General features: G+C 41.3%; 1 protein-coding gene across 3 annotated transcripts in view; it reads left to right on the plus strand.

Annotated features, from left to right (window-relative positions):
• rau (RA domain-containing protein rau) overlaps positions 1-23974 on the plus strand; it is a 204691-nt gene that overhangs the window by 15125 nt on the left and 165592 nt on the right. For 2 of the 3 annotated variants that reach the window (XM_072303817.1, XM_072303816.1), the window contains exon 1: positions 2238-2642. The exons of the other annotated variant lie outside the window; for it this stretch is intronic. The gene's annotated coding sequence lies outside the window, so the exon portion shown is untranslated. Of the gene's footprint in view, positions 1-2237; positions 2643-23974 lie in introns of those variants that run through there. 3 annotated transcript variants of the gene reach the window in all.

The raw sequence follows: 23974 nt of genomic DNA on the forward strand, positions 1-23974 counted from the left end.
AATCTTTGCAATCGGTGAAACTGTAATCTTTATTCCCGTTTGTGACACTGTGAAGGCCTAAAATACGGGAACCAATCAGAAATGGATTCAAATTGTCTTGACTCTCAGTATAAAGGGACTCTAGTCCCATCAAACGTGTTTTGGTGGATTGGCTTCGGCCATGATGATTATTGCCGACGATGGAACTACTCCTCTTACAAAATGTTCACGTGTGCCGTAGTATCGTTTTTGAAGCGGGAAGCTCAAAAAACCGCAAATTTCTTACGCTGACTGTGAAGTTATGAGTGCATTTCAGACTTTGCCGATGCGCTCATCGTGATTTTTGAGGCATTATCTATAAGAAACAACTCTTATTTTTGCTCTAGCAAAAGTTTGCAACAGGCCCATTATCTCAAAAATCGGGAGGGAAATATTCATACGTTTAAAAGGAACTTTACGTTTTATCAAAAGAAATTTGGCAACGCCTGAAGGTTCATGCGGCGTTTTTCCTTAGCACGGTAGTAATACTATGCTTAGCTTGTTTGCTTCGAAAAACGTATGAGCTCTTAAAACACCTTGAGCAAGTATCGGAAAAAAAATGCCAGAATTATCAAAAATTTATCGCCCTCTTATCGATTGACCTCAATCGATAGTGCTCTGTCTGATTTTTATCGATCGTCCAGCTATCGATCGAATTTAGAATTTCACTAATCGGGCGGCAGACCCTGAAGCGTTGGTTTTAGTCGAGGGAGGTACTAATGAAGGATGAATAAGAGCGCTTCTGAGGTGTTTAAATTGAATATTCATGACTTTAACACCCCTTCTCCACCATCCGCGGGAATCGATGGAATACTGTCACGTTCTGATTAGTCATGAGACATCGATTAGCACCCATCTCGGCCGTACGTAGCAGCATTCCTTAGAAATCCAGTGGCGTGGCGTGCTTTGCTATAAATCGATTGATCTGCCATTTAAACCCATGGAAAAGAATCGAAAAACGGGTGCTCCCAACGTACACTCGATAATCGATTCTTTACCATATACTCAAATGGGAAAATATCGATAATCGATTATTCATGCCTCGCGACTGGAGAAATCTGTTTTCATCCGGTAACACCGATAAAACCAATATCGATGGATCGATATCATATTTTCCAAGTGGAGGGAAGATATACATTATATGTATTCGGGTTCAACTAGTGGATTATTTTACCTTTGATCGTATTTTGTCTCCATTGTAAGATCGGTATAAGTTTCAATATACATACACAACTTTGAGCTTATTTCTTTTGATTACAAGATAGGTAAGATTGATCTGAGAGGTCTGTCTTCTTCCCAAGTAGCAGTGATCGCAATAAGTTGATTTGATCGGAAAATGTTTCGCGATATTATCGACGTCGATTTATTGCAATATTATCGGATAAAAAAGTGCAATTTCATCGAATTTTGCGACAAAATTGCGATTTCATCGACAAGGATTTATCGAAATATTATCGATAAAAAATCGTGATACATTGAAAAAAAAATTCGATTTATCGAACGCGATTTTATAGAGATAAAATTACGACAAGGTCGAGGATAATCGCCTAGATATATTGATGATCATAGCCATTCTATCGCCAAAAAATCACAACTCCATTTCAAAATATGACGATTTTTCCGTTTCCCGTCGAATTAATATTTGCCGAATTATCAATTTTAAATTTGTACAGTCTATTTATAATCAATTCATCATCAATCAATCGTCAATCGTCATCGTCAATTTATCATTTTGTCTTTTGATCCAATTACTTTCTTTTCTTCGATTAAATATTAAAATAATCGTATTTAAAATTTTAACTTAATTTCTATATTTTCATACTTTCTCAAACTAAAGTTTATCAATTCTATTTAGCTTTGATTTTCATTTTGATTTAACTTGCTTTAATATTTATCTTTAAAAGTGTTGAATTGTTTAAATTTTGTATCCAATTTACATTAAAGTAAGCAAAACAGTTTTTGATTAAATCAGTCTAATTAAAAACTAGATATTTAAAACATGATTTCATGTAAAATCTGTCTGACTGTAAATCTGTGTACCGAGACAAATTAGTCCATCGCTTTGTCGATCAATTTCAATAATCAGTCCGCAGGAAACAGCATGCGATCAGCGATGAGGATGTAGTAGAAGCGCCAGTCTCGAGAGTGAGTGGGTGTGAGTGGTTCCCATGCTCCAAGATAGGAGCGCTGCATGGCGCCGGCATCGCGTCGCGTCTCTTGCCTGCATTTCCATTTTTCAGTGTTTGGGTTGCCTCGCTCGGCGTCAGGTCATGTCAGTTTGCGCTCCGAATCTCCCACGTACGTAAACAGTGATTTCGCGTTTCGGCGTCGCCCTTTACCGGCATTCCTCGCGGTTTTCCTCCGCGGAAAATCTTGACTAATCGGTTTTCACCAGTTCTGTTGGATTTTGAATTTTGCTCCCTCTGTGTTTCGTATGCAATTTAAGTTGCGTGGTGTTCTTCAGTGTCATCGGGTGAGGCCTTAGGCCGTGCTCAATACCACGTGCGGGTTTGATTTTGACTTGTTTTCTGTGTTTTGACTCAAATTGTGTGTTGTGCATTTGGATGACTTGTTTTTCGTTGCTTTGATTGGAGGAATACTTACTTGGATTATCTCATTTTTCGGTGAGTCAGAGTTTCTTCGTCTTTCGAATGGTTGGCATTTGGCACATGGAGAAAATGGATTGCTGATTTAACAATGAAATTGTCTAAAATTACGTCCGACATGTTTCAAACGTAGGTACATTTTTCATTTTGCAATGATGGAAAGCTGATTTTATCTTGATGGCGGTTAAATTGGCTTATTTAATAGTAAAATCTACTTTGACCTTTACTTTACTATAAACAAACTTGTTCAATCGGCAATATCATTTTTCTCCGTGAGCCCGCATCCCTTGTCTGAAATTATTGAGTGTAGGAGGCAAAATCATTCAGAAAAAGCATCAAATCAAAACCTTATATCGAGCAATGATATAGTTTATGCTATTTCTCAGAATCCTGCGATTAAAACCGCAGATTCAACAACTGCGATATTGGAGGAGGGGAAATCGCATCGAGCGGTCAAAAGTTGCACTGAATTTTTAGTATGTTCTTAACTATTGTCATGGCACTTGAAATTCTGCAAAAATTGACTCGGCTTTTTAGCGAATAATCGATTTTCGGTTGTGAGTTGAGAGAGTTTTAGTTTTAAAGGCGTTTAATAATTTGAAGGAATTAAACCACCCTTAAATCCAACTTTCAAGTCACCGCCCCTCCCCAATGAATGTCGGGGTCATTTTTGTTTCAAACGCTCCTGTCTGTTTGTTTTACCTGTTCTTTAAAGCTGAAAAAATCCGGTCAAATTTCGGAATTCAACGTTACGTATTTTCCGAAAGGTCTGGTCTTAAACTGGAACAGTTGGGATGGTAGAGAGGAATATAAGAAGAACGGAACCCGAACGATGTACGCGTTTGATCGCTCTAAGTATTCCTCGGTTCGTTGGCAGCAGGATCTACGACCTCAACGAAAGAATACAAGCTGATCTGTAAAATCGTGGAAACATCTATAAAAATAAAAATACTCCGAAGTGTAACGGAGCAAAGCTCAATCTGAATAGGACGTCAAGTCTTCCTTGTTGAGAGTCCCTCGGTTTCAATAAATAACTGCGACTGCGATTGGACCGTAGCGCACCCTGTAGCCAAACTGTGTAGTCGAAAACGAATTTTGTTTTCCAAACGAAGTTCTGTGAATGGAACGCTTGAAAACATGAAAAATTCTCTAATTATACTTCGGTCCGCGACTGGCTCTGAAAAAGGACAGCATTTTTATCGTGGGAAGTTCTGAAAACGGTTGAAATTGCCATCAATTTCCCTTTCAGGAGCAAGTCCTCTCAGCAGTAATACCTGTAATGGAGAAGAACATTCCGGTTCATATGGCTCGCCTTCTTAGTGGTAGAAACCGAAATGCGGTCCTGGTTATCAAATGTTTTGCCAGCCATACGCAGTCTTGTATCTTTTTTAGGAAATTTTGGTAATCTGAATGGAAGTCCGGTTTCTCATGCCAAAAGCTTCGACGTGCCTTTGTGACCAAAGTCCGGTTCTCGTAGCCGAAGTACTTTCCTCCGTCCAATATTGAGATTTTTCGAAAAATAATTTCCCCTCTCACGGAGTCGTCCGCAAGCACTCAGCTGAAGTAGCAGATTGACATCGAAAAAATCTCTCCTCGAAAAAATTGGTTAAATGGCGAAAATACGAATGACGTCATTTTCATGATTGAACTTCCATTTGGATCGAGTTTATCAGAAAGGAACCAACCCACATTTTCGAAAAAATTGAGTTCAGAATGTTTTCGAGTTCCACAATCTGTATATTTTCTCGTGCCAAAAAGTACTGAAAGTCGAAAAGCAGAAATTAGTTTGTGAAAAGAGGGGTTACTTAAAGTGAATTTTCTACATTGAGCTTTATGCAGGAATGCAGGAATAAAACTTCGAACCTCTTTTTCTCAGTTTCAACTTACCTATTGTGGGTTGGTTCCTTTGTGATGAACTCGGTCCATTTGAGGGGCTTGGAGGACAAGGCGCATAAGTTGCAGTTTTTGCCATTTTAAGCAATACGTGTTTAAAGTTTCGAAAATACATGGATCCTTATCCTTATGGCAGAAAGAAAGTGCCAACTGACTCTTTGACATAATATGTACTGGGACTAGTTTTACTTGAAATCATCACTATCATAATTTTTTCAAAAACTGCACCTATGCGACTTGTCCTTCAAGCCCCTCATTTGATCTATGCTCAAAAGACCTGTTAATATCTCGTTCAGGAGTTGATCTCAAAATGTCCTCGTTGAATTGTTACCTATATATGATTTTAAAGAGAAAATATGTGACGTTTTCTTCTTCTTCAGACCTCGTCCAGTGGTCTATTCTGGCACCGCTGTATGTTGAGCTCCGAACTCGCATGGTGCATCAAGCACCAGCCCATATTTTGTCCGTGGTCCTGGAAGTGTTGGGGGGGGGGGGGGGGGGGTTGCGACTCGGTCCCCGGGTAGGTAGTAATAATTTGTTCGGGGTCGGGGCGGTGGGCGCATCAAAGGCCGCGCTGCGTTTTCGTTGGTCATCGGAATGTTTGAGTCTGGGGCTCCGCGATGCGGCGGGTGTAATTTGTGATTGATGAACTTACTCCCCGTTGAATCGGCAGTCAACCACCGCTTAGACTCGGTTTATGATTGTGCGTCTCCCGACAGTTTTTTTTAGGGGGGTTCAAACGAGGTGTCTGGCGTCCATTCACCAAAGAGAGGTGTTCCGAAGCAGGAACTTCTCTCGTGCGCCGCGGGATTGAAGGTGTGAATATTTTTGATTCAGGCGTCGTGAAAAGTTTCTTGTAGATCTGCCATGTTAAGGGTAAGTCGGCCGTGTTTTGCAAAAAGGAACCAAGCCACGTCAGCTATTGCCAAATTTGACTGGTCAATCGGATTTTTTACAACGGGACGTTCGTGCGCATTTCTTTGAAAATTTTAAGGAATTGGCTTCGTGCTATGCAAAAAACTTACTATGGCATTTGCAACAAAAATCCGCACAACCGTTTTTATGTAAAAAATTAAATTGCCCAAATAAATTTAGCAATGGCTGATGTGGCTTGGTTCCTTTCTACTTAACGGGGTTCAAGCGCCGTATGAGTCATAAGGCGTTGCCAAATTTCCTTTGACAAATCGCGAGTTTTTTGGAATGTACATAAATATTTTGCTTCCGATTTTTCGTAGAACTTTGTTCGTTATTTGATGTAAAACATCTGAAAAGTTCAAGGAAAGTAATGCATAACGTTCCCTAGAAATAAATATTTTCCGAGAGGAAATTTGGCAACTTTCTAATGGTCACACGGTGTTTTTCCTTAGCATGGCAGCAGTGGCGTGACGCGCTCTGCGATATATCGATTTTTCCGCCCTTCAAACCTATGAAGAAGGATCGATAAACAGGGTGTTTGCAACGAACACCTTAATGATCGATTCTTTGCCGCAAATTCAAATCGGGAACTATCGATAATCGATCATTCGAACGCCTCGTCACTGCATGACAGAGATGTAAGGAAAGCAAAGGAGCAAACACTTCTCTCCTCGCATTTTTGAAGTATTAACACAAAAATGCCACAAAGTTGATCCTAATTCTTATGATCTTGAGGTCTTGAATCCGGGTTTTTACTCAAAAGCCGTCGACCAGAAAATTGGAGAGCAGTAAATTCATTTCATAACTGTTTCCGTTTTATTTGCCCAATTTTTTTTTAATTTCTTTTGAAGGATTTTCGGCGGTCACCCTCACTTGCACTTGTTTTCAACCATTTTCTTACATGGCTTCCTCCCCAGTACCCATGTGGTCTGATACTCTAAAAATGGTATGGCTATTCCTAGACGTATCTGTCGCCTCTCCCACCACTGGAGCATCTTACTATACGGCTTCTCTTTGCTTGCGTAATCCACTATGCTAAAGAAAAACGACTTAATGGATAGTATGCGGTTGTGTTTCGATGCATCGTCTGGTTCAAAACAATAGAATATGACCTTTGAAATAAAAATTTAAGATTTCAGTTAGAAAATCTGAAAAAGAGAAAATTCCTAAAAATCTACTTTTCATTGCCATATATTACTCATAAGAATAAAAAATCTATCACCAAAAAATCCGTTCCCACCTATGACTTGAATGACTTTTGAGGACTTTTGACTTTTTTGATATTGAGCCAATTTATATTGATAGAATCTTATCTGTTTGATGTATCGAATACAATCCATCACAATCGGACGTAGCGAAATAATTGCGTATAATATATTTAATATGCAATTTTCGGGCGAAGGAAACGGTTCTTACAAATATCACGATCCTCATATTCCTCCACTGATTTGGTGAATCGTACTATGGCGCCAACTGCGTACGAGTCGATGATCTCTCGATTAAGATTCAACGTTTGTCGTTGAGAGATGCAAATCAGCCTTAAATACCGGCTCATCGCTCGTAATTCTTTCGTCGGTATCGGTTAGTTTTGTCGGAGACACTTTAGATGTCTGGTTATTTACAACGTTTTCCAGGCTCTCTGCTAGTTTATAAGGTCATCGTAAGAGGCCTTCCATAGCTCATCTCCAACTCATTTTTATCCCGCTTTGATTGGATTGAGTTCCGTAGAATTGAACTCAGTTTCAGAGGCGAGGCGTTAATGATCGATTATCGATATTTCCCCATTTGAAGCTATGGTAAAGAATCGATTATTAAGATGTTCCTTGCGAACACCTTGTTTATTGACCCTTTTCCATGGGTTTAAATGACAGATCAATCGATGTATCGAAGAGCACGCCACTACTCAGTTTCATTCACCCAGCTAAAACGTCGTTTCCCGATGAAGGAACGTTACTCCATTTCAAGGTTTAAATTTTACATTTCCTATCATGCTAAATTAGGGTTTTAATTGGCACATCTTTTTCTATCTGCAACATGTTGATAAATTTCTGTGTCTCGAACAAGGCCAGCTCATTTCACAATTATTGAAACGTGTATATGCGCAAAAGGTAAAAGCTTTAACAATTTCATTTTTTTTTCTTTTAAAAAATACCTAAGTAGAAATTTAGCGAGTTGATCGAGAAAGTGCAGACGGACATTTTTTTCTTTCCACCTGGATGTTAAAAAATTCCTTGCAAGCTCATTCTAAAGATCTTGTAGTCCTTATCGTAATCAACAGTGGTAGACCCAGTGAATCATCAGCAACGACAAGACCTTCCAGATCTCTCAAAGTAATAATCAAGGAGTCAGCAGTAGTTTCGATGTGAAAATATACTTGTACCTCGATTTTTCGACCACTTTTTGCCGACTGCAGAATCTGGCAAAACCAGCCAGCCTGTATCTCATCGAGGAAACGTCTGTTTACTTTGTTTTTGTGGGTCAACTCGAGTCAACCTGTCAATTTTTCTGTTTCCGCCGAGATTCTCTTCAACGACGCTGAGCGTATCGTTGCCTGTTTTCCGTTGAAATCAGCCCCATTTCCATTCAATATACGGTCAAAATTTAGGATTTTTTCGCAAAGTGGCAATGTCGCTGCAGCGCTCGCTCAAAATTCCAAAGATGTAGGTACCAGCGAAAAAATTTGTTCGATTTAAGTAACAGCATGAATCATTTGAACTTTTTTATGTCAGTTTATCAAGTCTATAAATATCACCTGTCTGGGGATGACAGTATCAGCGAAGACATTTTTCGGAGCAGTCAGTAATAAAGGCCGTCTCTTATTTATTTATTTTTTTCCCCCTTCGGCACCTTGATTGTGAGAATTAATGAGCGCGTTGTCTCTATTAGTCAATTTTTCGCGTTAGTTCGTGGAATTTTAGCAGTCTATTAAATTGAAACATTAATTATTTTCTATCTGAATCAATTTTGAAATATCAACGGTATTTTCACTTGTATACAGGGTTATTCAAAAGTTACGCACCACTGGCCATAACTTTAGTTCTAATTATGATATCGAATTGCGGTTTGTGGCGTCCTTCCTCATATCGAGGGGGAAACTTTTTGAGGTACTTTTCAGTTCTTCACCCCCCCAGGGGGAGGGGGGGCGGGGGGCAACTCAAAAATTTCAAATGGCAACCCCCATCATGTGATACATCGTTAGAAAGAGCATGAAAAAAGAAAATTTTTGGCGCAAACCGGAAGTCGATCTGATCCCCCTGTCAAAAGTTAGGGGGGTCCAAAGGTTATTTAGGGGGTCCGTACCTTCATTTTTTAGAGTAGCTTCAGCGGCTCTTGGACATACCGTTTCTCTTTTCAAAGAGTCCTCGAATACTCCAAGTCTGATACCGAAGTCTTCATATTGCCCCCGGGCCACCAAAGCCCCTCCGTAGGGGGGATGGGGCCTGTTACAATGAAACATTGCATTAAAATGCGAAAAGTCACAGAAGAGCTTCAAACTTAGCATCAAATCCGAGTGGAACTTCTTGCCGATGTTAACGCAAACGCAGCCTGCGACTTTAAAGTGAGTTTTCAAAACTCTTAGCCCCCTGCCCCCCTCATTTTTGGTTGCAGAGCGGGTAAAAACCGGGAAATTCACTACAAATAATGCCCAAAACTAATGTCCAACTTGAGGAGGACCCTTGAAACGTTGCGATCAGTCGGAGCATTGGAATACAAGGACTGCCACCCCCTTAAAGTACGGAAACATCCAAAACACCCCCGCTGCCCCCCTCATTTTTCGTTGCGGAGCGGGTAAAAACCGGGAAAATCGCCAGAAATGATGCCCGAAACCACTGTAGAACTTGACGAGAACCCTTGAAACGTTGCGCTCAGTCGGAGAACTGCAACACAGGAACTGCCGCCCACTTTAAGGACGGAAACATCCATAAAGCCCCCGCTGCCCCCCTCTTTTTTCGTTGCAGAGCTGGTAAGAACCGGTCCATCATTTCTGGCGATTTTCCCGGTTTTTACCCGCTCCGCAACGAAAAATGAGGGGGGCAGCGGGGGTGTTTTGGATGTTTCCGTACTTTAAGGGGGTGGCAGTCCTTGTATTCCAATGCTCCGACTGATCGCAACGTTTCAAGGGTCCTCCTCAAGTTGGACATTAGTTTTGGGCATTATTTGTAGTGAATTTCCCGGTTTTTACCCGCTCTGCAACCAAAAATGAGGGGGGCAGGGGGCTAAGAGTTTTGAAAACTCACTTTAAAGTCGCAGGCTGCGTTTGCGTTAACATCGGCAAGAAGTTCCACTCGGATTTGATGCTAAGTTTGAAGCTCTTCTGTGACTTTTCGCATTTTAATGCAATGTTTCATTGTAACAGGCCCATCCCCCCTACGGGGGGGCTTTGGTGGCCCGGGGGCAATATGAAGACTTCGGTATCAGACTTGGAGTATTCGAGGACTCTTTGAAAAGAGAAACGGTATGTCCAAGAGCCGCTGAAGCTACTCTAAAAAATGAAGGTACGGACCCCCTAAATAACCTTTGGACCCCCCTAACTTTTGACAGGGGGATCAGATCGACTTCCGGTTTGCGCCAAAAATTTTCTTTTTTCATGCTCTTTCTAACGATGTATCACATGATGGGGGTTGCCATTTGAAATTTTTGAGTTGCCCCCCGCCCCCCCTCCCCCTGGGGGGGTGAAGAACTGAAAAGTACCTCAAAAAGTTTCCCCCTCGATATGAGGAAGGACGCCACAAACCGCAATTCGATATCATAATTAGAACTAAAGTTATGGCCAGTGGTGCGTAACTTTTGAATAACCCTGTATTTACTTTCGCGCCCGCCAGTGGTGAACTGGCGAGGATTGAATGATCAATCATCGATTTTTCCCCACTTGAAGCTACGGTAAAGAATCGATTATTAAGGTGTTCGTTGCGAACAAACTGTTAATCGATCTTCTTCCGTAGGTTTATATGAGAGAATATCGCAAAACACCCTGTGCACTGGCGCCAGCATCGATATCTTCCACTAGACGGCGTTAATGCAAGAGGAGCCTTTATTTTGGTTTGCCTCGAAAAGAACATATCTGATTTTGATTTAAATATATTTTAATGGGTGATTTTTTAATCGTTGTGCGGTTTCCTTCAAGATACCCGGACCCCTTCGACTCCTAGACTTAGCTCATTTTCAGATGATTGCTGTCTAATTCATTCCAATCACTTCCAGTGCTTAAAGTTAATTATCAATTCCTTCTCATAAGCTCCAAAAAGTTAATCGATACGGAAACCTCGCAGATTCGTTCTAATTTATTGCATTGTTGTGTCTAAAATTTTTTTGACGAGAAATCTTTTCTACCTACGGCCCGCACGCACAAATGGCACATGTTCTTTTAAAAAATTGTATGATTTCCATCACATAAATACGAATACGACTTCCCCAGTTGGACCGACAATATTTTCAAACAAATTAAAAATGATAAATTAATATTTTCACAATATATTTTGGAAGCACCTACTTTTAAAATATTTCATAAATAGGCACTTATATTAAAAAAATGTCTTAAAATACTTTTAAAAATATTTTTTCTTTTAAATACCTATTTTATTTTAAAATATTTTCGAAATATTTTTAAAATCTTGTTGCGCCACTGGGTGTTTTATACAAGCCTCTTTAAGAAAAAGGACGGATAGCGCTGCATCTCGCGAGAACTCCAGATATCGAGGAACATTCAATCGTAGGAATCCAGTCACATTTCTTGATCTCGAAGCAGAATAAGTATTGCCCTTTCACTCCGTGCATCATATTTCAAGTATGCTCTCATTCAGTCAAGCGTATCTCTTTGCGTATACGTATAAGGCAAAACTGAGCCGCAAGTAGAATAGTAAAAGCTCCAGGAAGTGATATGATACCACAGGTTAGAACTCTTTTTGCCACCTGTAATATGAGTGACACCGAGGAGAGGAAAATAAAGGTGCCGAAATGGTCGGGGATGAACAACAATGTTGCCCAACTCAATTTTTGTATGAGTTTTTCGTCACAATTCCAGTTATGGATCAGCATGCTCTATTTGAATGTTGAGCTTTAATGATTCCTCCTACCTTAGGTATTTTAGACTTACCTACATATATTCAGGAGGGTTGTTTAGTGCTTACTCCACAGTAACATTTTATTTCAGGTCATTTAATCCCTTTGAAAATAAGGGTACATACAAATTCGAAATTAATATGTTTCGGCAACACCGGCTTTTGTACCTGGCCTCACCTTTTGTGAAGCGGCCCTCCGTTATCTTTGTTAAATCGTGAGAAAAATCAATGTTTGGGGTTTATTGATCGATTTCCCGTCCCGATTTTCGATCAGATCAAATACCGCCAGGGGCCTCTGTGGCAGTATGGTAGTGACATCAACACCCCCTGCTGGCATTCTCGTGCACCAGCTCCGGAGGAGACCCATCTCGCATAAAAATCGATGGAATAGGTCCATCATTTCGGCCTTGTTTCAGCGCTGATTGGTGATTCTGATCGCGGTCGGTCGCTCTACGGTTTTATGGGCACTGATTTATTTCGAGTTTGACGTGGATTTTTGAGGGTTCCTACGCGACTCGATGAGAAATAGATCCAGGTGGTATAGGGACAAATCGTCGTTTTCTCACGAAAGGACCTAACTCCATTTTGATGTTGCCAAATTTCCCAGCGCAAGTAGCACCTTAATCAGGCGAATGGACCACTAGACAAGGTACGAGTTAAATGATTCTGATACAAGTTTCTTAACCAGAATTTCACGTAGAACACGATTTGCATAACGAAAATTACTTAAACCAACTCCTAACGAAGATATTAACGTTTTTATTTCACATTGGTTACGAGGAATTTGAACTGCCCGCTCACAAAAAAGTCAAAGCTCTACGTGAGTCAAATCGCGCACTAAAACGGTTTCAGCAATCTTCTCAATCGAGCAATGTTCATTTCCCATTATGTGTTGTTCAAACTGTAAGCAATTTGCTATAGCTGAGCCAAAGCGTCAAGATTGAGGTTGCCAGATTTTTATATCGCAGAGACTGTCATGATAAACGTTTAGCGCGCGATGTGAATCATGTAGAGCATTGAGTTTTCATGAGCGGGTGGTTTGAATTGACGCATCAAGAATTATTGAAAATCTTCGTAAGGAGTTGATTTCGGTAATTTTCGTTGTGCGCATCGTGTTTTACGTAAAATTTTGGTCAAGAAGCATGTATCAGAATGTTGAAATTCGTACCCTGTCTAGTGGTCCATTGTGGAAATATCGTATCGAAAATTTCACTGATTTTTCCTCCGATTGGGTACAAAAATCGGACGAGTTTTCAACAAAAATCACGCAAGTACATTCTTGTAACCAATTAAATTGTTTGAATCAATTTTGCAACCTTGAAATGGAGTAGCGCACCTTTGTCCTGGGATCGACGAAATGAAGAACGCTAAGTCCAATCAATATGCCAGAACAAGTTGATTGGGTTGGTTTTTTCGTTTTCGGGCCTCTTTCGCCTTTTCCTCTCGGGTTAGATTCTCAGATTAATTTAGTGTGTTCTCAACGAGTGTTGAGTAAGTGTTAAATGGTACACTGATCCAATGATCGCATGATCCATCGCGGAGGGAAATGAAAGTGCAGAATACACTGCCGTAGATGAGCCAACTTTCCTCCAATGAAATGTTTATTTTTGAGGAGAGCTATTAATACTCTCTCTTGAAATTTTCCGGTAACTTAGATTTAATTGGATACGAAGAAAATTCTCTGAAAAATTGAACGGAAAATATTCCCGAGTTTTTCTGGAAGATGGTATTGAATCAAAGGAAATTTGGCAACTGACAAAGGTTCATACGGCGTTTTTCCCTTGCACGGTAGTATACTTGGTGATAACTCCGCGGTGGAGAGATGAGCTTTTATCGGCCGGAAATTTCTTTCCCGTTTTCTATAGTCGACTGACAGCTAGACATATTTATACTAAAAGGAACTGTGTGCGTAAGGTCTGTGTGCAACATAGTTCCTTTTAGCGTAAATTCGTTGAGCTTTATCACACGGATCGCGCAATCAGGCCAAAGGCCATCGATACGCGCGTTCGTGTGTTTCTGATCGCGCCGATTTGTGGCGTAATACACTGATTTAGTGACTGCGTCATCCGAAATATCGCCATTTAACTGTAACGTCCCTACTTAAATAGCGCGGCAAAGCGATCGATATGGAAAAAGTTCATTTCTTCTGGGCGGAAACATCGAATGTATCTAATATCGAATGAAGTAGCCAGTGAATTAATCTATGATTTAAATCGTTCAACTCGTCTTCACTGGTCCAATAATTGACAAGGTCCGAATTAACGGTTTGAGGTTTACGTAGCAGATCCATCGATATAACGCAAAGCACGCCGCGCCACTGCTTCCATTTAAGTTAGGCGTGAGAATTATAAAACTCGGGTACTGAATTCCACAAGTTTCCGATTTTGGTTATAAATATAATATTGAATTGCTCCTAACTTCGCCTATTATCCATTTTTTTTAAAAATAAGCAATTAAAATCAAGTATTTTCGAGGCAAAATTAGTTGACACCAAGTGAAAAAAACTAACGGAAGCAAAGTGTAAGAAGTCTCCTCAACTTTCCGTGGGATTAGTGCAGAAGCTTTTTAGTTTCGTCCATGCCACCCGACATTGTCAGCACTGAAAGCTGACACGAGATAAAAGTTTCAAGCACCCGATTTGCTCGGAGAGCTAACACGGCTCAAAGTTCAGGAGCCGTTCGATATTCGATCGACTCTCGCCGATATGAAAGCATGAAAAAAATAGAAACTTTTTAGATAAGATAAACGAAGCATGTCGTCTCCGGTTCAAGTACGAGTAGGTAATCGAAGAGTTCAGGTCATATTTACTCGTTTACTTGACGCCTCAAAATAGCCACTCCGTCGCGATTATGGAAAAACGTCGTATGTTCCATCGGAATTGGCCAAATTTACGTTGGAAAAACATGAGTTTCCCGAGAGACTTGAGATTAATTTTCTCCTAATTTTTCAGAGAATTTTATTCTCAACTTGATCTAAAGTATCGAAAAATGTCAAGGAAATTTGCTCGTAACTGTCCTCATGAATTGAGATTTCATCGGGGGGAATCTAGCATCATGGGGATGTTATTACAGCGTTTTTTCTTAACTCAGCAGCACTCTGCAGGCTCAAATCTCTGGAAAATAACGCCGTCGCAGGGATACTCGTGCTGAGGTCGCTCTTGATGACGTAACGCGACGCATGCCCCCATCGCTCATCGGTAAATGATATGACGACGGCGCATTCATTGGTGGCTAAAAATTCTTGCACGCCAGAAAAATATTTTGCTTCGTTTGAAAATGTCCTCGGATTGGTCTCCAAACCGTCCACGTAGGGACTGTATCTGCGGAATTTCAAACTCGCTGTCCGGCGGCATTTGCTTTTTTTTTAATATTAGATTTAATTATTGCCCTCCGTAAGCATTTGCAAAAATCACTCCAGACATTGCGGTTTTTTCTGTCTCTCGTCAACGCATAATATAAATTTTATATGTGTATCTTCAGGGTCACATCTTCTTGAAAAGCCATTCAGGGAAAACGCAAAAAGTCTGTAAATCTTACTCAATCATGAAAAGTAAAGACATTTTGCCATTAACCTTGGGTTTTCATGTTTCGTGGAAACTCTCAAAAATGACCGATCGCATCCATTCTTTCAGTCATACGAGGCTTAACTTTGCACCGAACTGATATCTCGAGAAAATAGAGATTTTGTCGCCCAATATCCATCAAAATCTGAAGAGTCCATTGCTTTTCGTTAACTTGTTACGTTGAAAAATCTGAAACTTTTAAAATTTACGAGAACTTATCCATCTGAAACAGTTTCTGTTGTTGTTACAAATGCTGCAATTGAATTGTTTTCAGGAATGGAGTAAGTGCGTACCCTGTGCGCACCCATGGGTTTATGTTTATTATAATTTTTTTCCGCCGTCCTGCAACTTAAAATTGTAAAAAAACAACCGGGAAAAATATTTTCAAATACCAAACACTCCCAAGTTATATGTCTCTACTTTAAAAATGCCTTTCATCGATCCAGGCTCTCTTCGCTCTCATATTCGACCGCGTTCCCGGCTCCGAGGCCGAAAGTTCCGGGCGTAGCATCCGGAGCAATCGAAGCTACGGCCCGGAACTTTCGGCCTCTGAAACCGGAACGGAAGTTATGTCTATATAGTCCGTATTTTTTTTTCAGCATGTTCATGTTGAAACTTATAACATTGCTGCGAGCGTGTCCCGTGTTCTAAACGTCTAAACTATCAATTTAGAGGGAAAAATAGCCTGAAAATAATAGCGCGGGTCAAAATCAGAATCCAGCCTCTGGTTCGACCAATTTATTGCTCAATTATCTCCGACAACATGACCATTAAAAAAAAGAGGTGGCGATTCTCTATGATCCAGTTCAGTCCTCGCGAAGATGTCAGGCCGCCGATTCCGAGTGTCGCAGGTAGCTTGTATAATGTGTTTTATAGGCTACCTGAAGCTGCATTGCCGGTTGGTGCGAATAAAGTGGCTTAAAAATCCACTCGCCCGGTAAAATCGGCAAAAGCTCGTTTGGATCCGCGAATCGTCGTGGGAAAAGCCGTCGCGTTTGGACATGGTTATGCGGAGGATTTGACTGAAGCCGCGGGCGTGGGAGAACGCATTGTTACCGCGGCTCAAGTCTGAGTTCTTTCCTTTCGATGGCCAATAATTCGGCAAAAAACCGGGGGAAGGACGCGCCGATTGAGTCGTACCTCGGGAGGGGGGAGGGAAGGAGGAAATTATCCGTCCGATTGGAGTCTTAATTGGCGATAAATTGCTCTTCATCCGCGAATGACCGCGGATTCTGTGCCGGCCTCCCGGCCTCATTTCCATGTCGGCCAACTTTGCTGCACCCAATGTTGAAATCAGACATTTTGGGGGAGGGGGGGGCATTGTGTCCAGTGAACATAACCTAACAGTCGAAATCTCTTATGATAGATTTCATTTTAGAGTATGTTTCAAAAGTGTACCGTAATCAGAGATGGAAATACAATTTCAATAAATCTAAAAAAATTTTAAATTTGTTAATTTGTTGGGAATCAACGATTACTTAAACCTTCGGAAATCTGGAAAGCGTTTCAGATGTACTTCCTGTTGAGTGTTGTTGTGGCAGCACACGGTACCATGAAGAGGTACTTTATGTACACGAACTGGGGCACTAAGGGGAGCTCAGAGAGGAATTTAGTTCCAACCTAAACTTTAAACCAAACGAAAACATTTGCATTGCGTGAATGTCGTAAGGTTGGGTTGAAAATTGTCAAAGTTAAGAATTCCTCGTTTTTAGGCGTTTCTACAGGAAGGCGTTTTTCAGGATACATACAGGAAGCCTATTATGCATCCTCCAAAATTTCAAAACATTTCATTAAATTTCACGGGAATTTTCATGAAATTTTCAATCTCCGACCGCGACGGCTGGTACTGAAACAACTCTTTAAGGAACAAAAAATAGTCGAACGCGGTCCAATGAAGAGTGCAGTAAGTTTCGGAAATTATATTCCCACGAGAAAGATGCAAGTATTTAGAGAGATATTTGCAGATTTGGACAACGGAAACGGAAAATTAGAGGACAGAAGCGCGGATGTCAAGAGCGTGGGAAGAAAATTGCTTTGTGATGGAATGAAGGCATGGATGAAAGGAGACCTTGCGCGTGAAAGCAAACATTGAATCCAATTGCTGAGAGAGAATCGACTTTGAAAAAAAAGATCTCCAGTCGCGGAAACTGTCTCATGAATATGAATGAGATTGACGACGGGAGTAGCATCTTCGGGAAATTTTGGAGGAGCGGATGAGGTACAGCCGTGGGAGCCGCCGAGGAACAAGTTGCCTCGACGGAAGTGTAAAATTTGCAGAATATTACGCAGATGCCGACTGGCGAGAGAGTGAAAATCTCGAGGAAATTGGGAGCTGTGATTAGGCGCCAATCCGGAAGGTGCCAGAAATCAATGATCGATTCAAGCCTGATTTCTCTTTCGCTTCGTCGCTTTGCAGGTGAGAAAATTCAGGCCCAATTTCTCCGAATGTCTTCATCCATCGCATGCAATGCTGCCAACTCCTGGTCATACATTTTTCGTTTCATAGCGGATTCCATTAAAATTCCTGGAAGTACACTTGTGTGAATATAATTCGTGGGAATTTTCATCGAAATTTGTTTTTCTTATTTTCATGAGTGCGAATTTCGAGCCTTGTAATTTCCCATTTTTCAAAATTTTATTTTCGGAAAATGGATTTTTACGTCACGATTATTTACATCGAGGAAATTGAATCGTTTTGATTTCTACGTACTTTATATGCGGGTGTAAATTTGTCCGTCCTTCCACGTTTTTTTTTCACCAGGAATTTATTTTTGACGTCAAAATTTCGATTTATCGAAGGCTCGTATCGATAAATCGAAATTTCTTGGGATACACACAAAAAAATCGCTTTTTCAGACAAAATATAGCGAAATTCGATATCCAAAATTGATAAATCGATGTTTTCGAAAAAATCCTCAACAGTATCCTACAGGAGAGTCACGCAAAAATCTACAACCACTCGGTGCGTAGATGGTCCTTCGGCGGAATTCGCAGAAAAAAAATCGACCAGAAACCCCGGTGGCCGTGGCAACTTCCTCTGCCCCCCCCCCCCCCCCCCCCAATCCGTCATCCGCGGGTCCTGTCAGCCCGTCGCAGGTCAGGGCTGCGCACACAACACACGAGCCTGCATCTGTGTTGATTCAACTTGATCTGGACCACATTTTCGTCGTTCCATCTGGGGCCCAGTGATCTTCCTGTTGTCGTCCCTGTTTACTTAGGGATGTCGCCGCGGCCTACAATGTGGCCCCGCTGAGGGCCCCGCGCCCCGCCGCCCCGCGCCAGGAAACACTTGCGCGCACGTGCGCCTGTTGCGCCGTTTCCGGTCTCCTTTTCAGTTCTTCCTCCCCCGGGGCCCGGACCTGTTCCTCCTTTAATTGCTTTTTAAACTTCCCCCGGTGAAAGTGAAAGGGCCCCGACAAGTGTGCATTGTGAGCTTGGTTTCTTGAGGTTTCCTCCTTGGTTTTTTTCAAAAAAAGTCTTGGTGGTTTTAGTCCTCTATTTTCCCTTTTCATCCTTTGAAATAGATATTGCGTTCATTGGAAGAGCAGACCATCTTCCAGACTGAAGTATATTGAGAGAAATAGACTCATATATTTAGGGGTGTGGGGGTGTGAGGCAGTTGTAGTTTGAGCTGAACTTGCCGCTCACTTTCTTTTGTCAGAAAAAAGAAAAAAAATTGGACATCATCGCCTCTCCGACGAAGGAGCGTAACTTGATTCCAAGGTTGCAAAGTTAACTCTTAACAATTCAATTTTTCAAAAGAAAGGACTCGTGCAATTATTGTCCAAAATTTTGTCTGCTTTTTGCTCGAGATCAGAAGAAAAATCTGTAAAATTTTCAGCCAAAAATACCTACCCAAGATTCCCTTGATAAAATTCGTCAGTTATTGAAATGTAGGTATGTTCTTTTGTGAGAGACGGGACGAAATATCAAAGTTTGGAATTGGTCACATAGAGCTGTGCAAGTTTTGAAAATAAATGGGGTTACTATTAAATACGTTGAGCATTTACTGTGAACTTGAAAATATTTGTCAATATTTTTGACGAAGAAGAAAATATTTCCTGAGCAAGCCAGAATAACGTGCCCGTAGAACTCGACAAGTTCAATTTTACCCTCGAAACGGAGTAATATTAGGTCAAGTGGATCGCATTTAGCAAAAAGGAACCAGCGCGATCACAATGTTTTAAAACTCATGCAACTTCTTCTTTCACATATTCATTCTTTAATATATGCACTGTATTAAAATTTACACAGTTAGTTTCCTGTAAAATCAACAGATTTTTGGTCGGAAGCGGAAACTATTTGCTATTCTGTGAGATTTTTTGGATTGTTATGAAGAAGTAACATTTTTACAACACTGTAATCGCGCTGGTTCCTTTTTGCTAAATGCGATCCGAGTGTAAGTGTATGAATAGAAGTTTCCACCCAGCAGCGGCTTGGGATTTTTTTATCAAGGGGTTTTCCTCTAAGCCCTGCGGGAAATACAGCACGAATCGTTTTCTACCGAGGAACTTTCCCGGGAAATTTCCATCGCGACATAATGGACCACTAGACAAGGTACGAATTTAAGCAATCTGATACATGTTTCTTAACCAAAATTTCACGTAGAACACGATTAGCGCAACGAATATTACTGAAACTAACTCCTAACGAAGATTTCAACGTTTTTATTTCACATTGGTTACGAGGAATTTGGACTGCCCGCTCACAAGAAACTCAAAGCTCTACTCGAGTCAAATCGCGCACTACAACGGTTTCAGCAAGCTTCTCAATCGAGAAATGTTCATTTCCCACCATGTGTTGTTCAAACTATAAGCAATTTGCTACAGCTGAGCCAAAGCGTCAAGATTGAGGTTGCCAGATTTTTATATCGCAGAGACTGTCATGATAACGTTTAGCGCGCGATGTGAATCACGTAGACCATTGAGTTTTCATGAGCGGGTGGTTTGAATTCACGCATCAAGAATCATTAAATATCTTCGTAAGGAGTTAATTTCGGTAATTTTCGTTGTGTGCATCGTGTTTTACGTAAAATTTTGGTCTAGAAACATGCATCAGAATGCTGAAATTCGTACCTTATCTAGTGGTTCATTACGTCGAGAGCGCTTCATTTCCTGGGATTCACGCAAATCCGCAGCGCGGTGGCATGCGCGACTGCGCGAGGCAAGCGTGTAAAAACCGCGCGCCTGCTATTCCGCGGGTATGCAACCCGTTGAGCGGAGACGAGGTGACCGCCGCGCCGCGGGGACCCGCGATCCTCGACGCGACGTCCAGTTACGTCAACGAGATGACAGATTCCGGGGATTCCGCGAGGCATCGCACGCGCTCGCGCCATGTTGCCAAATGGCCAGGAATCCCCGCGCTCCCAATCCAAAATGGGCGAATTTTGTGCCCGGTTTCGCGTCACCGCCCGAGCAAGTTCCCGCCTCGTCATCGCAAAGCGACGTTGGTTCCGAGAATGATTAAGTCCTTTGGCGCCTTTGATATTTTCCACTTACAATTAGTTCGGCCGCATAATTTGATCTGTTCGAAGGAATGTGATAGTGGTATTTAAGGACATTTCCAACATTTTTTTTTGTGGCCGCGCCGCGGTGCGATGAAATGCTTTTCGGTCATGGTCATTGTAACGGAGGGAATTCCTCGTTTCATATGACGTTGATATTTTGCGAAATCCTCACGTCTACCAATGAGCAAATGAAAAGACGGACTTGAAAGGCGTAGACAGAGTTGCGTCACTTTGGTCCATTCTTAGGGGCCGTCCCATACTTACGTGACGCACTTTTTCGGCATTTTGACCCTCCCCCTTCTTTGTAACACTTTTGTGACGTAGGCTTTAACACGTGAAAACGAAATGGCGTAACGCTCTGGTCGACCTCCCCCCCCCCCCCCCCCCCCGCACTAAAATCCCCAACTGATTTTCCAGATTTCTTTGGGCCATATTAAGTTATCAGGAACTTATACTGATGGATCAGAATTTTTTTCATTATCATTTTATTCTTGTGAAAACTAGCGCAAATGAGCAGCTTGCTAGAACTAAACCTTTTACTTTACTCGGACGTTATGCTCAAATCTTGGACGACGTCGCCGAACTTAAAACGATCTCCGTCTTGATATTGGCCAACCGCCGCGCCGGACGCCAAGTTGAAAGCTCAAAATTTGTTCGGGCTGTGGACCCAGACGTCCTCAAATAAATCAACATCCCGTCTTGCAAAGTCGCAAAGAGACTCAGGACGAGGCATCGGGTTGAAAGAGTCAACAGTAAGGCAAAAGCCTCGCTGATTTCACTAGAACTAGGTTTCGGCCGCCGCGCCGCTATTAAACAAACGCGAACCGACCTTGCATCATAATTCGGAGTCTGCGATGAACTTACGGCTGATTTGGACCAAGCGTTTACTGCCTTGCTAAGTTAAAACGCCTTACGAGTATTCGAATGTTGCTAAATTCACTCACAGGAAATATTTATCCTTGAGGAAAATTATGAATATTTTTCCTTGAAATTTTCAGATTTTTTAGATCACATTACGAAGTAACTTCTCGGAAAAATTTGGGGAGAAATATTATCAAATTTACCCGAAACTTCGTGAATTTTCGAAGGAATTTGGCAACGTCTAATGGTTCATACGGCGATCTTCCTCAGTATGAATTGAAGATGACATCATTGTGGCAGTAATTCGGGCGATACGTCAAGACGCGAAGTCCTTCATCGTTCCCCTCAAGAAAGAGCGTAACCACATTTCAATGTCGCTGAATTTGTCGTGGAAATTGCATTTTTTAATGGGAGAGTCTCGGTTATTTTCAACTGAAATTCGCCTGATTTTCCCTCTCACCTTGCTCAAAATCAGGCAAATTTTGAACGAAAATTGCAGAGGTACATAATCGTAAAAAAAAACTGAATTGTTTTGGTTAACTTAGCAACCTTGGAACAAAGTTACGTTGCTCCGTTCTGAAAATGGCGCTGTATATAAGCGCACATCACGAGTTTGAGCCTCTGCCGTCGTTCTTTAAAAGTCTTCAAAACTTTGGTGGCTTCAAAATTTTGAGGAGTTCTGCAAGTGTGTTGAGCTCGGATTTGCCAGACCATATTTGTCGGGTGGGGGGGGGCTTGGAATTTCATCACTGATTACTTAGTTTAAGTTGCTCTACAAGTGTGGGCATTTGCCGATGGGAAATCGCCCAAACTCGCCAATGGAAGTTGTGAGGCAAATTTGCAGTTCACGGCAAACTTTGTATTTACTGCACCCAATCAGAGTCACCAGTCAGCCTTCTTTGAATTCAACTTTGAGCCCCGAGGATGCAGTTTTTGACCAAACAACGTGAGAAACTTATTTTTTTAAGTTTATTGGGTCTACCTAGAGGCTGTTGCGTAATGGCCAAACTGGCGCTCGCATGAAATTGCTGTAAATCAGTTGCTCTCGATACATGTAAATCCTTCAAAAAAATGCGATGACCTAATTAAAATTGGATTCAACGGATTTGTGCTTAGCGATATTTAATAATTCACAAAATGCAATTATCTTTGCCGCCCACTGAAGATCTCGTCAATATGCACATGTATATGCACCGTCGCATATTTTGCCGTTCCTCAGACAGTAGAACGTAACTCCATTGTAACGTTGCCAAATTTCCGCTCGCAAACGTTTTCATCGGAAAATCGACGGGTATCTCTAAATGAAATTTTGTTTGATTTTTTTAGGTCATACACCTGAATCAGCAACATTTTTGACAAACACGCCAGTCATATTCTGCCGAGCTAAGGAAGAACGCCATATGAACATTTAAGAGTTGCCAAATTTCCTTCGATAAAACGTGTATTTTGGGCGACATTCATGCACATTTTTCTTTCAAATTTTCAGATATTTTAGACCCAATTGCAAAAAAAATTGCCAATCTGAAATTTTTTTAGAAAAATTTGGTTTTTATTGGAGTAAATCTGGCAACGGCTAAAGGTTCATACGGTGTTTTTCCTTAGCACGGCAGTATATCTGCAAAACTTTAAATTGTTTAGGTCAATTTTGCAACTGTGGTGTGGAGTAAAATTCACTGAGTTTGGGTACACACGATTAGAATCTTAATATCCAGGGCAGGGGGACGATTCCAAACACTATTTTTTCCGTCCGTAAATCCGCAGTTTTGGCAGCAAAATTTTGGCAAGTCTCATCTCATAAAATTCCAGTTTTTTGTTCGCGTCGTTGTAATCGCATTCGTCAAGATTTGTCTGTCATTATTGCATCAATCAATTTTTTCCCCGTGCATTTCGAAGTCACGAGATTGCCGCTAGAATTCACACCTCCATCTTTGCCTTATAACGTGTCGGATGTGAATGTGTTATTGCATAAAGATGACGTCAAGTGTAATGTGGTCACCGCTTGACCCGCAGCGAAGCAGCCACGACCGCCACCTAACAGTGGCGAGGCATGAATGATCGATTATCGATATTTCCCCTTTTGAAGCCATGGTAAAAGATCGATTATAAAGATGTTCGTCGTGGACGCCCTGTCTATCGATACTTTTCCTCAGGTTTAAATGGCAGATCGATCGATTTATCGCGAAGCACGCCACGACCGGCGCGCAATAAACAGGTGCACTGCCGCCGGTCACAAAAAACGGGTTTCAAGTGAAAACTGATTAAAATGTAACCGATCTTTGTGGAATGGTGAGCTCTAACGTAATTAATTAAACGTAGGTCTGATCAGTTTCACGACTGGACCGAAGAAACAGACGCGTGGGACATTTTAATCACATTCAACAAGGAATAGAGCTGAAAAGTATTTACATCTTAACTCTGAAAATATTTTCCGGAAAAGGGAATAATTCAATTAATGCCCGGCGTGGCGTGCTTTGCGATAAATCGATTGATCTGCCATTTAACACTGTATCTAAAAAGGTCGATAAACAGGGTGTTCGCAACGAACGCCTCAATA

Source organism: Bemisia tabaci, chromosome 8, assembly GCF_918797505.1.
Source record: "Bemisia tabaci chromosome 8, PGI_BMITA_v3".
NCBI classification, from domain to species: Eukaryota; Metazoa; Arthropoda; class Insecta; order Hemiptera; family Aleyrodidae; genus Bemisia; species Bemisia tabaci.